Source organism: Symphalangus syndactylus, chromosome 13, assembly GCF_028878055.3.
Source record: "Symphalangus syndactylus isolate Jambi chromosome 13, NHGRI_mSymSyn1-v2.1_pri, whole genome shotgun sequence".
In the NCBI taxonomy this organism is placed as follows: Eukaryota; Metazoa; Chordata; class Mammalia; order Primates; family Hylobatidae; genus Symphalangus; species Symphalangus syndactylus.
In genome coordinates, this window is record NC_072435.2 from 82,149,138 (window position 1) to 82,163,896 (window position 14,759).

Below are 14,759 nucleotides of genomic sequence, written 5' to 3' on the forward strand. Positions count from 1 at the left end.
ATATTTGAAAAACACCAATCTGATAACTGACTTATATTAAGAATACATAAAGATATCTCAAAAATCAATAAGAAGTACAAAATCTAATTTTAAATGGATAAATTATTTAAAGAAACACTTTAAAAGTTACAAGGCTGGCAAATAAGTACATGAAATGATGGTCAATATCACGTCATTAATGATATTCAAATTAAAATTACAATTACAAATGACAATACATCCAATACAATAAAGATAAAATTCCTGATACGACTAAGTGTTTGCAAGAATAAGGTTCAGCTGTAAATATCATGCAAGTATCGCTGTAGAAATGCAAAACAATATGGACACCAACTTCTGAAAGCTTGATATGGCAGTATTGTATAAGGTTAAAAATTAGTTTTTACAGAACCTAGTAATCTCGCTTCCAGGTGTTTTTCTAAGGGAAGTACCTTCACACATGAATAGACATGTGCATGTAAATAGTGGCATTATTTATATTAACCATAATATGGAAGACTACCTAAATGTTTATCCAGTTGAAAATAGACATAAAACATGTGTTATATTTATCCTGTAGAAAACTCCTCAGGCATAAAAGAAAAGGAATAAAATGCAAATACATGCAATAAGATGGGTGAGTTTCAAAAACATTGTAAGTAAAAACAGTTAAACGCAAAATGTTACATACTGTGTGACATCATTTATATAAATTTGGAAAGGTCAATATTATGACACCTGGTGGATGACTGATAACCTGACCTTGAGGGTGAGGATAGATGTATTAGTTTCCTAGGGCTGCTATAACAAAGTACGACAGACTGAGTGGCTTAAATAACAGAAATGTATATTCTAATAGTTGTATCTAGAAGTCCAAGATCAAGGCGTTGGCAGGGTGAATTTCTTCTCAGGCTTCTGTCCTTGGCTTGTAGATAACTATCTTTTCCCTCTGCATTCATATGGTCATTCCTCTGGTGTGGGTCTGTGTCTTGATGTCTTTTGATAAGGATACCAGTTAAAAATTAGAACCCGCATGTGTGTCCACAGTCCATCTTAATTACCTCTTTAAAGACCACATCCCCAATACATTCACATTGGAAGGTACTCAGGGATAGGAATTCAACATATGTGTTTTGAGGAGAGCAGCTCGGCCCATAACAGTGGGTCATGAATTTTACAGGGAAGCAAGAAAACCTTTTAGAATGATGTCATGTCTATAACATGTTTGCAGTGGAGATTACACGATTTAATACAATTATCAGCACCAAACTGTATCGTTAGAAAGAGTGAATTTTCTTTATTAGTCTTGCTAGTGGTCTATCAATTTTGTTGATCTTTTCAAAAAATCAACTCCTGGATTCATTAATTTTTTGAAGGGTTTTTTGTGTCTCTATTTCCTTCAGTTCTGCTCTGATTTTAGTTATTTCTAGCCTTCTGCTACCTTTTGAATGTGTTTGCTCTTGCTTTTCTAGTTCTTTTAATTGTGATGTTAGCGTGTCAATTTTGGATCTTTCCTGCTTTCTCTTGTGGGCATTTAGTGCTATAAATTTCCCTCTACACACTGCTTTGAATGTGTCCCAGAGATTCTGGTATGTTGTGTCTTTGTTCTCATTGGTTTCAAAGAACATCTTTATTTCTGCCTTCATTTCATTATGTACCCAGTAGTCATTTAGGAGCAGGTTGTTCAGTTTCCATGTAGTTGAGTGGTTTTGAGTGAGTTTCTTAATCCTGAGTTCTAGTTTGATTGCACTGTGGTCTGAGTGACAGTTTGTTATAATTTCTGTTTTTTTACATTTGCTGAGGAGAGCTTTACTTCCAACTATGTGGTCAATTTTGGAATAGGTGTGAAGTGCTGCTGAAAAAAATATATATTCTGTTGATTTGGGGTGGAGAGTTCTGTAGATGTCTATTAGGACCACTTTTTCAGAGCTGAGTTCAATTCCTGGATATCCTTGTTAACTTTCTGTCTCATTGATCTGTCTAATGTTGACAATGGGGTGTTAAAATCTCCTATTATTATTGTGTTGGAGTTTAAATCCCTTTATAGGTCACTCAGGACTTGCTTTATGAATCTGGGTGCTCCAGTGTTGGGTGCATATATATTTAGGATAGTTAGCTCTTCTTGTTGAATTGATCCCTTTACCATTATGTAATGGCCTTCTTTTTCTCTTTTGATCTTTGTTGGTTTAAAGTCTATTTTATCAGAGACTAGGATTGCAACCTCTGACTTTTTTTGTTTTCCATTTGCTTGACAGATTTTCCTCCATCCCTTTATTTTGAGTCTATATGTGTCTCGGCACGTGGGATGGGTTTCCTGAATACAGCACACAGATGGGTCTTGACTCCTTATCCAATTTGCCAGTGTGTGTCTTTTAATTGGAGCATTTAGCCCATTTACATTTAAAGTTAATATTGTTATGTGTGAATTTGATCCTGTCATTATGACCTTAGTTGGTTATTTTGCTCATTAGTTGATGCAGTTTCTTCCTAGCCTCGATGCTCTTTACAATTTGGCATGTTTTTGCAGTGGCTGGTACCGGTTGTTCCTTTCCATGTTTAGTGCTTCCAAGAGAGAAGAATCAAATAGATACAATAAAAAATGAAAAAGGGGATATCACCACCAATCCCACAGAAATACAATCTACCATCAGAGAACACTATGAACACCTCTATGCAAATAAACTAGAAAATCTAGAAGAAATGGATAAATTCCTCGACAAATACACCCTCCCAAGACTAAACCAGGAAGAAGTTGAATCTCTGAATAGACCAATAACAGGTTCTGAAATTGTGGCAATAATCAATAGCTTACTAACCAAAAAGAGTCCAGGACCTGATGGATTCACAGCCGAATTCTACCAGAGGTACAAGGAGGAACTGGTACCATTCCTTCTGAAACTATTCCAATCAATAGAAAAAGAGGGAATCCTCCCTAACACATTTTATGAGGTCAGCATCGTCCTGATACCAAAGCCTGGCAGAGACATAACCAAAAAAGAGAATTTCAGACCAATATCCTTGATGAACATTGATGCAAAAATCCTCAATAAAATACTGGCAAACAGAATCCAGCAGCACATCAAAAAGCTTATCCACCATGATCAAGTGGGCTTCATCCCTGGGATGCAAGGCTGGTTCAACATACGCAAATCAATAAATGTAATCCAGCATATAAACAGAACCAAAGACAAAAACCACATGATTATCGCAATAGATGCAGAAAAGGCCTTTGACAAAATTCAACAACTCTTCCTGCTAAAAACTCTCCATAAATTAGGTATTGATGGGATGTATCTCAAAATAATAAGAGTTATCTATGTCAAACCCACAGCAAATATCATACTGCATGGGCAAAAACTGGAAGCAATCCCTTTGAAAACTGGCACAAGACAGGGATGCCCTCTCTCACCACTCCTATTCAACATAGTGCTGGAAGTTCTGGCCAGGGCAATCAGGCAGGAGAAGGAAATAAAGGGTATTCAATTAGGAAAAGAGGAAGTCAAATTGTCCCTGTTTGCAGATGACATGATTGTGTATCTAGAAAACTCCACGGTCTCAGCCTAAAATCTCCTTAAGCTGATTAGCAACTTCAGCAAGTCTCAGGATACAAAATCAATGTACAAAAATCACAAGCATTCTTGTACACCAATCACAGACAAACAGAGAGCCAAATCATGAGTGAACTCCCATTCACAATTGCTTCAAAGAGAATAAAATACCTAGGAATCCAACTTACAAGGGATGTGAAGGACCTCTTCAAGGAGAACTACAAACCACTGCACAATGAAATAAAAGAGGATACAAACAAATGGAAGAACATTCCATGCCCATGGGTTGGAAGAATCAATATCGTGAAAATGGCCATACTGCCCAAGGTAATTTATAGATTCAATGCCATCCCCATCAAGCTACCAACGACTTTCTTCACAGAATTGGAAAAAAATTACTTTAAAGTTCATACGGAACCAAAAAAGAGCCTGCATTGCCAGGTCAATCCTAAGCCAAAAGAACAAAGCTGGAGGCATCACGCTACCTGACTTCAAACTATACTACAAGGCTACAGTAACCAAAACAGCATGGTACTGGTACCACAACAGAGACATAGATCAATGGAACAGAACAGAGCCCTCAGAAATAATTCCACATATCTACAACTATATGATCTTTGACACACCTGACAAAAACAAGAAATGGGGAAAGGATTCCCTGTTTAATAAATGGTGCTGGAAAAACTGGCTAGCCATATGTAGAAAGCTGAAACTGGATCCCTTCCTTACACCTTATACAAAAATTAATTCAAGATGGATTAAAGACTTACATGTTAGACCTAAAACCATAAAAACCCTAGAAGAAAACCTAGGCAATACCATTCAGGACATAGGCATGGGCAAGGACTTCATGTCTAAAACACCAAAAGCAATGGCAACAAAAGCCAAAATTGACAAATGGGATCTAATTAAACTAAAGAGCTTCTGCACAGCAAAAGAAACTACCATCAGAGTGAACAGGCAACCTACAGAATGGGAGAAAATTTTTGCAATCTACTTATCTGACAAAAGGCTAATATCCAGAATCTACAGAGAACTCGAACAAATTTACAAGAAAAAAATCAAACAACCCCATCAACAAGTGGGCGAAGGATATGAACAGACACTTCTCAAAAGAAGACATTTATGCAGCCAAAAGACATATGAAAAAATGCTCATCATCACTGGCCATCAGAGAAATGCAAATCAAAACCACAATGAGATATCATCTCACACCAGTTACAATGCCGATCACTAAAAAGTCAGGAAACAACAGGTGCTGGAGAGGATATGGAGAAATAGGGACACTTTTACACTGTTGGTGGGACTGTAAACTAGTTCAACCATTGTGGAAGTCAGTGTGGCGATTCCTCGGGGATCTAGAACTAGAAATATCATTTGACCCAGCCAACCCATTACTCGGTATATACCCAAAGGACTATAAATCATGCTGCTATAAAGACACATTCACACGTATGTTTATTGTGGCACTATTCACAATAGCAAAGACTTGGAACCAACCCAAATGTCCAGCAATGATAGACTAGATTGAGAAAATGTGGCACATATACACCATGGAATACTATGCAGCCATAAAAAATAATGAGTTCATGTCTTTTGTAGGGACATGGATGAAACTGGAAACCATCATTCTCAGTAAACTATCGCAAGGTCAAAAAACCAAACATCGCATGTTCTCACTCACAGGTGGGAATTGAACAATAAGAACACATGGACAGAGGAATGGGAACATCACACACCACCGGGGCCTGTTGTGGAGTGGGGGAGGTGGGAGGGATAGCATTAGGAGATATACCTAATGTTAATGATGAGTTAATGGGTGCAGCACACCAATATGGCACATGTACACATATGTAACAAACCTGCACATTGTGCACATGTACCCTAAAACTTAAAGTATTAAAAAAAAAAAAAAAAGACTTCTTGAGTCCAGGCCAGGCTCCATGGCTCACGCCTATAATTCCAGCACTTTGGGAGGCCGAGGCAGACAGATCACCAGTCAAGAGATCAAGACCATCATGGCTAACATGTTGAAACCCCATCTCTACTAAAAATACAAAAAAATTAGCTAGGTGTGGTTACACACACCTATAGTCCCAGCTACTTGGGAGGCTGAGGCAGAAGAATTGCTTGAACCCAGGAGGTGGAGGTTGCAGTGAGCTAATTTGAGCCACTGCACTCCAGCCTGGGTGACAAAGTGAGACTCCTTCTCAAAAAAAAAAAATTCTAGATTACAGTCAAATTGAAGGGGAACTTAAAGGCTGTCTTGGTCATCTCTAAAGTGTATGCTTCAGCATGGCTCTTTACAATTTGTGTGCAACTTTTATTTAGAAATTATTTTTCAGTACGGCCAAAAATTAGTTTAATTGAATTGCTTCTAGGCATAAACAAAATTTTAATTTCTGACATACACTTGCTTAATTTAAAACAAATAACGTAAATCAAAGTATAAACTAGAAACCATTTTCAAAAGTTATTTTTAAAATTATTCTAAATTCCATAAAGTATTTTTGTGAGAGCAACACTGATAAAAGTATTACTTTACTGAGTATTTATCAAATGTATTTTACAAAATAAAGGATAAAGAATGCTTACCCAGGCGAGGCCCAATAAACACCACCTCCCCAGAAAATAAGAATCTCCCAGAGTGTAGGTAAAACGATCCAGCATTGCTATGAGAGCCTTTATTGGAGTAATACAATTTCTAAATATGCATCATTTCAAAGGAAAACAATGATCGGTACAAATATTTATATGTAAGTATCTATGACTATGTCAATGAAAAGAGTCAAACTTGTAAAATATTTAAAGAGATTTATTCTGAGCCAAATATGAGTGATCATGGCCTGTGACACAGCTCTCCGGAGGTCCTGAGAATATGTGCCCAAGGTGGTCGAGGGCGCAGGTTGGTTTTATTCATTTTAGGGAGACAGAAGACTTCAATCAAATACATTTAAGAAATATATTGGTTCGGTCCAGAAAATTGAGACAACTTGGAAGGGGGTGAGGGGGATGCTTTCAGATTATAGGCAGATTTAAAAATTTCTTGTTGACGGTTGGTTGAGTTTGAAGACCTGGGATCAATAGAAAGAAAATGTCTGGATTGAGATAAGAGGTTGTAGAGACCAAAGTTTAACCATGCAGATGAAGCCTCCAGGTAGCAGGCTTGAGAGAGAATAGATGTAAATGCTTCTTATCAGACTTAAAGGTCTATGTTGATGTTAACACTGGAGAGGTATACTGAGACATGTTAGACACTCACTTCCCATTATGGCCTGAACCAGCCCTGAATGAGGAGAAAGTCCATTCAGATGGTTGGGGGTCCTTCGAATTTTATTTTTGGTTTACAAAGATAGTCAAACCCAGATTTGGCTTCTCACCAATCAAAAACCAAACCCAAAAGACAAGAGCTAGTGGGAAGAAAAGCAAGTTTATTCAGAGTAGTAACCAAGAAGATGGTGAAAGTACCATATTAAGTTAGTACAAAGTTAATACAAATATCAGGCTTATTTTTTATTATTTTATTTTATTTATTTTATTTTATTTATTTTTTTGAGACAGAGTCTCACTCTGTCACCCAGGCTGGAGTGCAGTGGTGCGATCTTGGCTCACTGCAGGCTCCGCCTCCCAGGTTCACGCCATTCTCCTGCCTCAGCCTCCTGAGTAGCTGGGACTACAGGCGCCCACCACCACGCCTAGCTAATTTTTTGTGTTTTTAGTAGAGATGGGGTTTCACTGTGTTAGCCAGGATAGTCTCAATCTCCTGATCTCGTGATCCACCCACCTCGGCCTCCCAAAATGCTGGGATTACAGGCGTGAGTCACCGTGCCCAGTATCAGGCACTTTTTTGTTAAGGGTAGGAGGAAGAAAGGTTGCAATCAAGAGTGACCCATGACCTCAAACATCTGAGTGCCAGTGAGGGTCCTAGGACATAGGGAATTTATTTGTCTTTGGTCAAGCCACAGTGCTCCTATAAATCTTTAACAAACCATAATTAGTCGTTTACACACTTGCCCTTAAATCCGAGTTAGTTTCAAAAACTAGAAGATTGCTGGTTTTGCATTTTATCCAAGTGCTCTAAAATTATCCTACTCTACAGGTAGGAATGGGTAAAGGCCCCTTAAACCAAAATGGAGTGAGTTACGTTCATTCTTTCACTGTTTCACTGTCACATTGTTCAGGTGCAATGGCTCTTACCTGTAATCCCAGCTCTTTATGAGGCCAAGCTAAGAGGATCGTTTGAAGCTAGAGGATTGAGACCAGCCTGGGCAACATAGTGAGACCCGATCTCTACAAAACCTTTTTAAAAAATTAGTGGGATGTGGTGGCGAGTGCTCATAATTCTATCTACTCAGGAGGCTGAGGAGGGAGGTTAACTTGAGCCCAGGAGTTCTAGACTTCAGTGAGCTATGATCACACCATTGCACTCCAGCCTGAGCAATGGAGAGAAAGACCCTGTCTCTAAACAAACAAACAAAAAAGAAATTATACATGATGTAAATGTCCATTAAAGATAAGAGAAAAAGAGATAAGTGTTGGCAAGGGTGAAAAGGAAGCCTTTGTATACTGTTAGTGGGACTGTAGAGTGGTGCGGGCATTATGGAAAATAGTATAGAGATTTCAAAATAAATTAAAAATAGAATTCTCATATGATGCAGCAATCTCTCCTCTAGGTATATAACCAAAGGAAATGAAATTACCACCTTATAAAGATATCTGTATCCTCATATTCATGGCCATACTATTCACAATAGCCAAGATACAGAAACAACCTATGTTTGCTAATGGATGAATGAATTTAAAACATTGTGGTATGTATGTGTGTGTGTGTGTGTGTGTATATACATATATATACGTATATATACACATATATACATATATATACACATATATATACACCACAGTTTTAAAAATCAATTCCCATAGTATGTGTGTATACAGACACGTACATACACACACACACAGACACACACACACACACACTGGATTATTCTGCTTTTAAAAATAAGGATATCTGTCATTTGCCACAACATGGATGAATCTGGAGGACATTTTGTTAAGTAACATAAGCCAGACACAGAAATAAATATATTGGAGATCTCATACATGGAATCTAAAAAAGTGGAAATTAAATGAACAGAGACAGAGAATAAAACAGTGGTTACCACCAGCACAGTGGGGAAGAAAGAATTAGGGAGATTTAAGTCAAATGCTTCAAAGTAGCAGAGGAAAAGGTCTAAAGATGTAATTTACACCATGAAGACTAAAGTTAACAATAATGCATTGTATTTAGGATTTCTGCTTAATGAGTAGATTATAGGTGCCCTTACCACAGTGCAGGGGAGGGTGGAATGAGTAATTTTACGAGATGAGGTGTTGACTTGTTTCACTATAGTAATCATTTATATATATATATGTGTGTGTATATATATATGATTTATATATATCATTTATATATACAGATATATAGTAAAACATGTGTGTACCTTAAATATTCACAATAAAATTTATTTTAAAAATAAATATGTGTCAAAAGGTAAATTATTAATGAGTGATGATATATTGAAATGCTGATGCTATACAGCCATCGGCATTGTTAAAGATGTGTGTGGTTTTAGATATTATTATGAGTGTGTGCATATGTTTGTGTGTGTGGAGAGAGAAAAAGAGATAGAAAAATTACATAAATATATCTATTATATACATTTGTTATCAGTTGTCAAACTCTGTATGTAGAATGTAAGAAAACTGGGCTATCTCTGGAGATTATCTCTGGAGATAGAAGCTAATATTTTAAAAAGCACAAAGACTTTTGTGTAGAAACACAAAATTATTCTCCTAGTCCTCCTGACAGTGACTGCAGTTCTTTCTTATTCAGAATACAGTGACAACTCCTATGCCCCAAAATAAATTCAAATATTAAACATTTTACAGAAATGTATTGTTGTTTGTTTTATCTAGACACACAGCCACTCCAAACATTGTCAGATATGTTGAATGCTATTAATAGCCCTCTTCTCTAGCTCTCTACTGCACAGATTAACTTACTAATAATCACAACCACATTTTGATTTCTGAATTGTCTTACCGATGTGTCTTTCTTAGAATCATTTCACTGAGTTTCCCTATTTTCCTCTTTTATTTAAATTTCTCCAGTGTTCTTAGTATCGTTTCACTGAGTTTTCTTATTCGCCTCTTTTATTTAAATTTCTCCAGGGAAAGTATCTGATGGAGTTTAGAATCACCATCTAGCCTATTGCTTTCACATTATATCCCATCATGATGTAATGATCAGACACGGAATCCCTGACTTCCATTAAAATTTTGATCTCTGTCCCTAAGAGTTGTTTACAAACAATAAGCACCCTGGGAAGTATTCAGAGCAGAGACTTTATATTTCTTCTATCTTCTTTAAAAATATTCTGTAGGTGTTTCCTCTGCTCTTAAATAAATTTTTTTCCAGGATCTTAAGTAATAGAGAATTCTAAATTACTTAAATCAAGAAGTGCTTCCTTGAGTTATAAATATTCTTATATGCATTCTGATATATTACTCAAAACAGTAAGCCTTTTTTGTTTATCTCTCCTTACCTTGTGCAGGTTAAAGAAGAATATATCATTGGAGTCTTCATTCTTTCTTGCGCTCCTCATTTACCACTCACATTAGCTGCTCTTTCCGACCCCTCCAGGATCAGAGCAAAAGTAAAGAAGAAAGATGAAGGGTACAGAAAATTTCCTACTTGATGGTTACTCTTAAAAGACCTTAGCAGATTCTGGATTTTGCAAATATTTAAAGCTTACTGTTGCTCTCACGGACGGATTTTGGGCCCATCAGCTAAAACTCCCCTGACAATGTTTATTTTGATGCTCCTTCAGCCAACAATTATTTTTTTCCAGAGTTTGACTTTGCAGCAGTCCACTCCACACAAATACTATGTACTCTCTGAAGATAATCCTCTTAACTTGGACAGAACATAACTCTGTCCTGGCTCTCTCCAGATGGAGTTTATTTTATAGAAATAAATATGCTGCTGTTCCAGCACAATTGGTTAAGAAGAGTAGTCTATCTCATTAAATTATTTAGACACATTTGTTTGGTATCAACTGACTGTAAGTGTGCATCCATTTCTCTTTTCTGTTCCATTGATTCATATGTCTGTCTTTATACCAATACCACATTGTCTTGATTACTGTAGTTTTATAGTATTCCAGTTAAATAGATAGTGTTAGTCCTCTAAATTTGTTCTTTGTTTTCAAAATTGCTTTGACTATACTATGTTCTTAGAATTTCCATATACATTTTGGAATAATCTTTTCTATTTCTACAGAAGTTTGCTGGGATTTTGATCAGCATTGAAAGTAATCTATAGATTGCTTCAGGAGAAAGTTGACTATACTATGTTCTTAGAATTTCCATATACATTTTGGAATAATCTTGTCTATTTCTAAAGAAGTTTGCTGGGATTTTGATTGGCATTGAAAGTAAACTACAGACTGACATGAGGAGAAAGTATGTGTTAACCACATCAACTCTTCCAACTCAATAACAAGGTATATCTCTTGGTTTATTTTGGTATTTGTTACTTTCTCACAGCAATATTTTGTGGCTTTTCATTTCACAGATCTTGCACATATATAGTAAAATGTATTTATAAAATTTCATATTATTTAAATTTTAGATTTAAAAATATATTTCCAGTTGCTTATACTACATATAATTGATTTTTTACACTGATCTAGCATCTTAGAACTTGCTAAGATTACACTAGATTTGAGCTTAGCAAATCTCATATTTGGTAGGTTCCTTAGGATTTTCTGCATACTCGATCATATCCTCAAATCAAATAAAGGAGGTTTATTGCTTTGTTTCAATCTGCATTCTCTCTTTCTCTGTCTCTGTCTCTCTCATTGCATTGTCTAGGATCATAGTGTAACATCAGGTAGAAATGAGAAGAAGTTTAGATGTTTACCCTTGCCTTGTTCTTGATTTTCAGAGAAAAGCATTTTATATTTATTGTTAAATATAATATTAGCTCTAGATTCTTTGCTTGTTTTATTTAAGCTCCTTTTGTGGGGTTAAGGGAATTCTTTTCTTGTCCTAGTTTGAAGAAAACTTTTATCTAGATAATGTTGGATTTTATTAGGTGATTTATTTGCATTTAGAGAAATGATAACTTTTTCTCACTTATTTGGTTAATATGATGGATTGAATTGATTGATTTTCAAAGTGAAATTGTTATTGAATTTATGGGATAAAATCTACTTGGTCATGGTGTGCTATCATTTTTATGCATTGGTGAATCCTAATTGTATTTTATAAAAAAGTTTATACATGCAGTATGTACATATATAGATACATATAAATATACACACATATGAACAAACTCATATTAGACTGTAGTTTTCTTGTAATATCATAATCTTGTTTTGTTATTTTAATTAATAGACAGTAGTATTAAATCCCCAAATGTCATTTTTATTTTCTATTTCTTCTTTGAGTTTTGTCAGTTTTTGTCTTACTTATTTTGAAACACTTTTTTTCTAAAAATACTAAATACAAAAGGCATTTATAAATTTATTATACGATATTACTACATATATTGCAAGCTAACCTAAGCACTTTTAAGTTTAATATTTATAATTAATAAGCTTTTCATTAAATAGTAGTGAGAAACTAGAAAAATCATTTCATAATACCCTTCCATCAAACATAGAATATGTTTATTAAAGTTATACTGAAGTAAAAGACAGTTCCTCACCACAATTCTATAGAGTATTTTCTGTAAAAATAAATAAGCCATTTGGTAGGCGAAAGTCACAGATATCCTGGTATGGGAGTAATAGAAAAACAGCATGGGGCTGAGCTTAGGTGAAATTGAAATTAATTTTCACAGTTTAGTTGCCGGGTGGTCTGAGATGACATGGCTATTTAATCTTAGCTTGTAAAGGTGTGAAAGTCATAATATAAAAACTGACACATTCAAATAGAAAAAGAGACAATATTATAATTAGGCTTCGTGTTCATAGTAAAGTGTGAAAGCAAAAGATTTTTTTTTTACAAATCTCTCTGAATTGTAAGAAAAACCTATTTTTTGGAAGGTAAATAAGGATATTATATAGTTTTTATTCTCTGTATTACTTGTAGCAGAAGATTTTCTTGGCTGATGCTTATGTTCAAGAATGATCATTTTACCAGTGCCTGAGATCAATTTTTAGAACCATTCTACTGATGGAAATATGCCTAATTGCATGGTGCAAGATCCAGTTTTTTTTTTTTTTTTCCTATGGAGAGTTGTTTTTAAATTAGACCACACTATCTGTTTCCCTTTCTAATTAAGATACAATCCCATTTGCCCCGATTGCCACAAAATTGGCTGTGAAGTATATCTGACAAGAACTTTTGATGTCTTTACAAATAAATTTCAATGTATCACATTTATAATTTATAATATATATAGAGCAATATTTTATGTTAGACACAACAAATATGACTGAGTAGATTATACTGCCTTTAGTGAACATTTATACCATTATGGCCTGGAGTAGATTTACATCTATATTGGTATTTTATTTGTGAGCAAAGTAACATTATAAAATTGGAAATATCTTTTATTCCATACATGACAATTACAATTACAGAATCATAATGACTAAAAATTACACTTATAAACCTTCTGGAAAAGAAAAACCCTACTGAAATGACTAGTGCTTTACTACCATTAAAACCATTTTCTCACCTATATATGATTAATTTCTACACATACAATATATCACAATCTTATTATTTTTCACAGCAAAGACCCATATTATTTTCTATTTAACAAATTTTAAAATTTCTTAAATTTAATCTCTGTAAATGCTATTTTAAGAATAAATGATACTTGATTTGGTAATGAGACTCATCTGTAGCATGTTTAGCAATTTTGTAGGATAAATCTCTTTGCGTAGGCTCAATCTATAATACTATAGGCTCATCTATAGTACTTTTGTAGGTTAAAGATAACATTCAAGTGTATAAAATAATTGTAATTACTTAGTACTGAACATGTTAAACTTTAAAAATGCACCAAAAGTGCTTCCTAGGCTATATATTATATTTTAATTAAATTATTTAAAATTATGTAAGATAATGTTTTATATTTACTCTTTATTTTACATAATCCTCAAAATGACTTCTCTGTTAGATAAGATATAAGCAGAACAGCAAACTCAATATTTGTTTGCCTATGAGTTATCATACTTAAGGAGAGTGGTCAATCAAAGTAAAATTTCTGCATGGCATGTCTGTAAAACAAGTACCAACAACACTGATTGTAAGCTAACATGTTTTGGGGGGTTATAGTATTATATAAAATATATTAACAAAAACTAAATATTTTTACTCTCACTTAACTTTTCTTAAGATATTAAATTATTAACGTTCAATTTCAATGAATTACATTTTATTACACCGTATATAATATCTTATGTAAATTAAACAAGATTATAGGTTTTGGGTGTATAAGGCTAGCTACTGCATCAAGAAATAAATAAGATTTTAACACTGGAGGTTGATTAGTCGCTTATATCACAATCCAATATGGTTGTCACTAGAAAATTATACCCAGTCCATCTTTTAATCTTCTCTAGCTGATCTCCTTCTTATGTGGCCCAAGAGGTTGTAGCCCAGGTAGAAAAAAAGGGAAATGAAGGATGGCATGAGGAAGATATTACAAAACAAATTTGTTTGTACCATATATCCATTCTTCTCATATTTTATTAAGCAGAAATTTGTCAGACATCTCCACCTAACTGCATGAAAAGAAAGAATAGAGGCTGGAAAATATAATTTTTCTGTGTGCCTAGGCAAGAAAAATAGATATATTTAGGAAAAAATCTGTTATTTCTTTTTTCATAAATGCCAAAAAAAAGGAAAAAAAAGAAAAAGAGAGATCAAAACCATATGCATAAAATATGCATTACATTTTTTCCGGTATTTCTGAGGCAGGAGAGCTGTGACAAATACTGGATAAAGTTTCCAAAAACAACAGAGTAATGTAATTGATAAACCACAAATGCACTATTCATTTATACTTTTCTAATTTCAGAAGACCAAAATTAGATTCTCAAAGAGTAGATTGTGAGAGCTTCTTCTGCATTTAAAAATGGTGTTAAATATTCATTATTACTATAAAGTGACTTGCGTTGGTGGAATATTTTTTTCTTTTTTACTAAATTGGTTTGATTTTTCTTC

General features: G+C 34.5%; 1 long non-coding RNA gene across 1 annotated transcript in view; it reads right to left on the minus strand.

The window, feature by feature from the left end:
• Nucleotides 1–926: 926 nt before the first annotated feature.
• The window catches only part of LOC129459703 (uncharacterized), a 66,518-nt gene continuing 52,685 nt past the window's right edge, over nt 927–14,759 (minus strand). Inside the window, exon 3 of the long non-coding RNA XR_008650031.2 lies at nt 927–975. This is a non-coding gene — a long non-coding RNA (uncharacterized lncRNA). The remainder of the gene's footprint in view (nt 976–14,759) is intronic.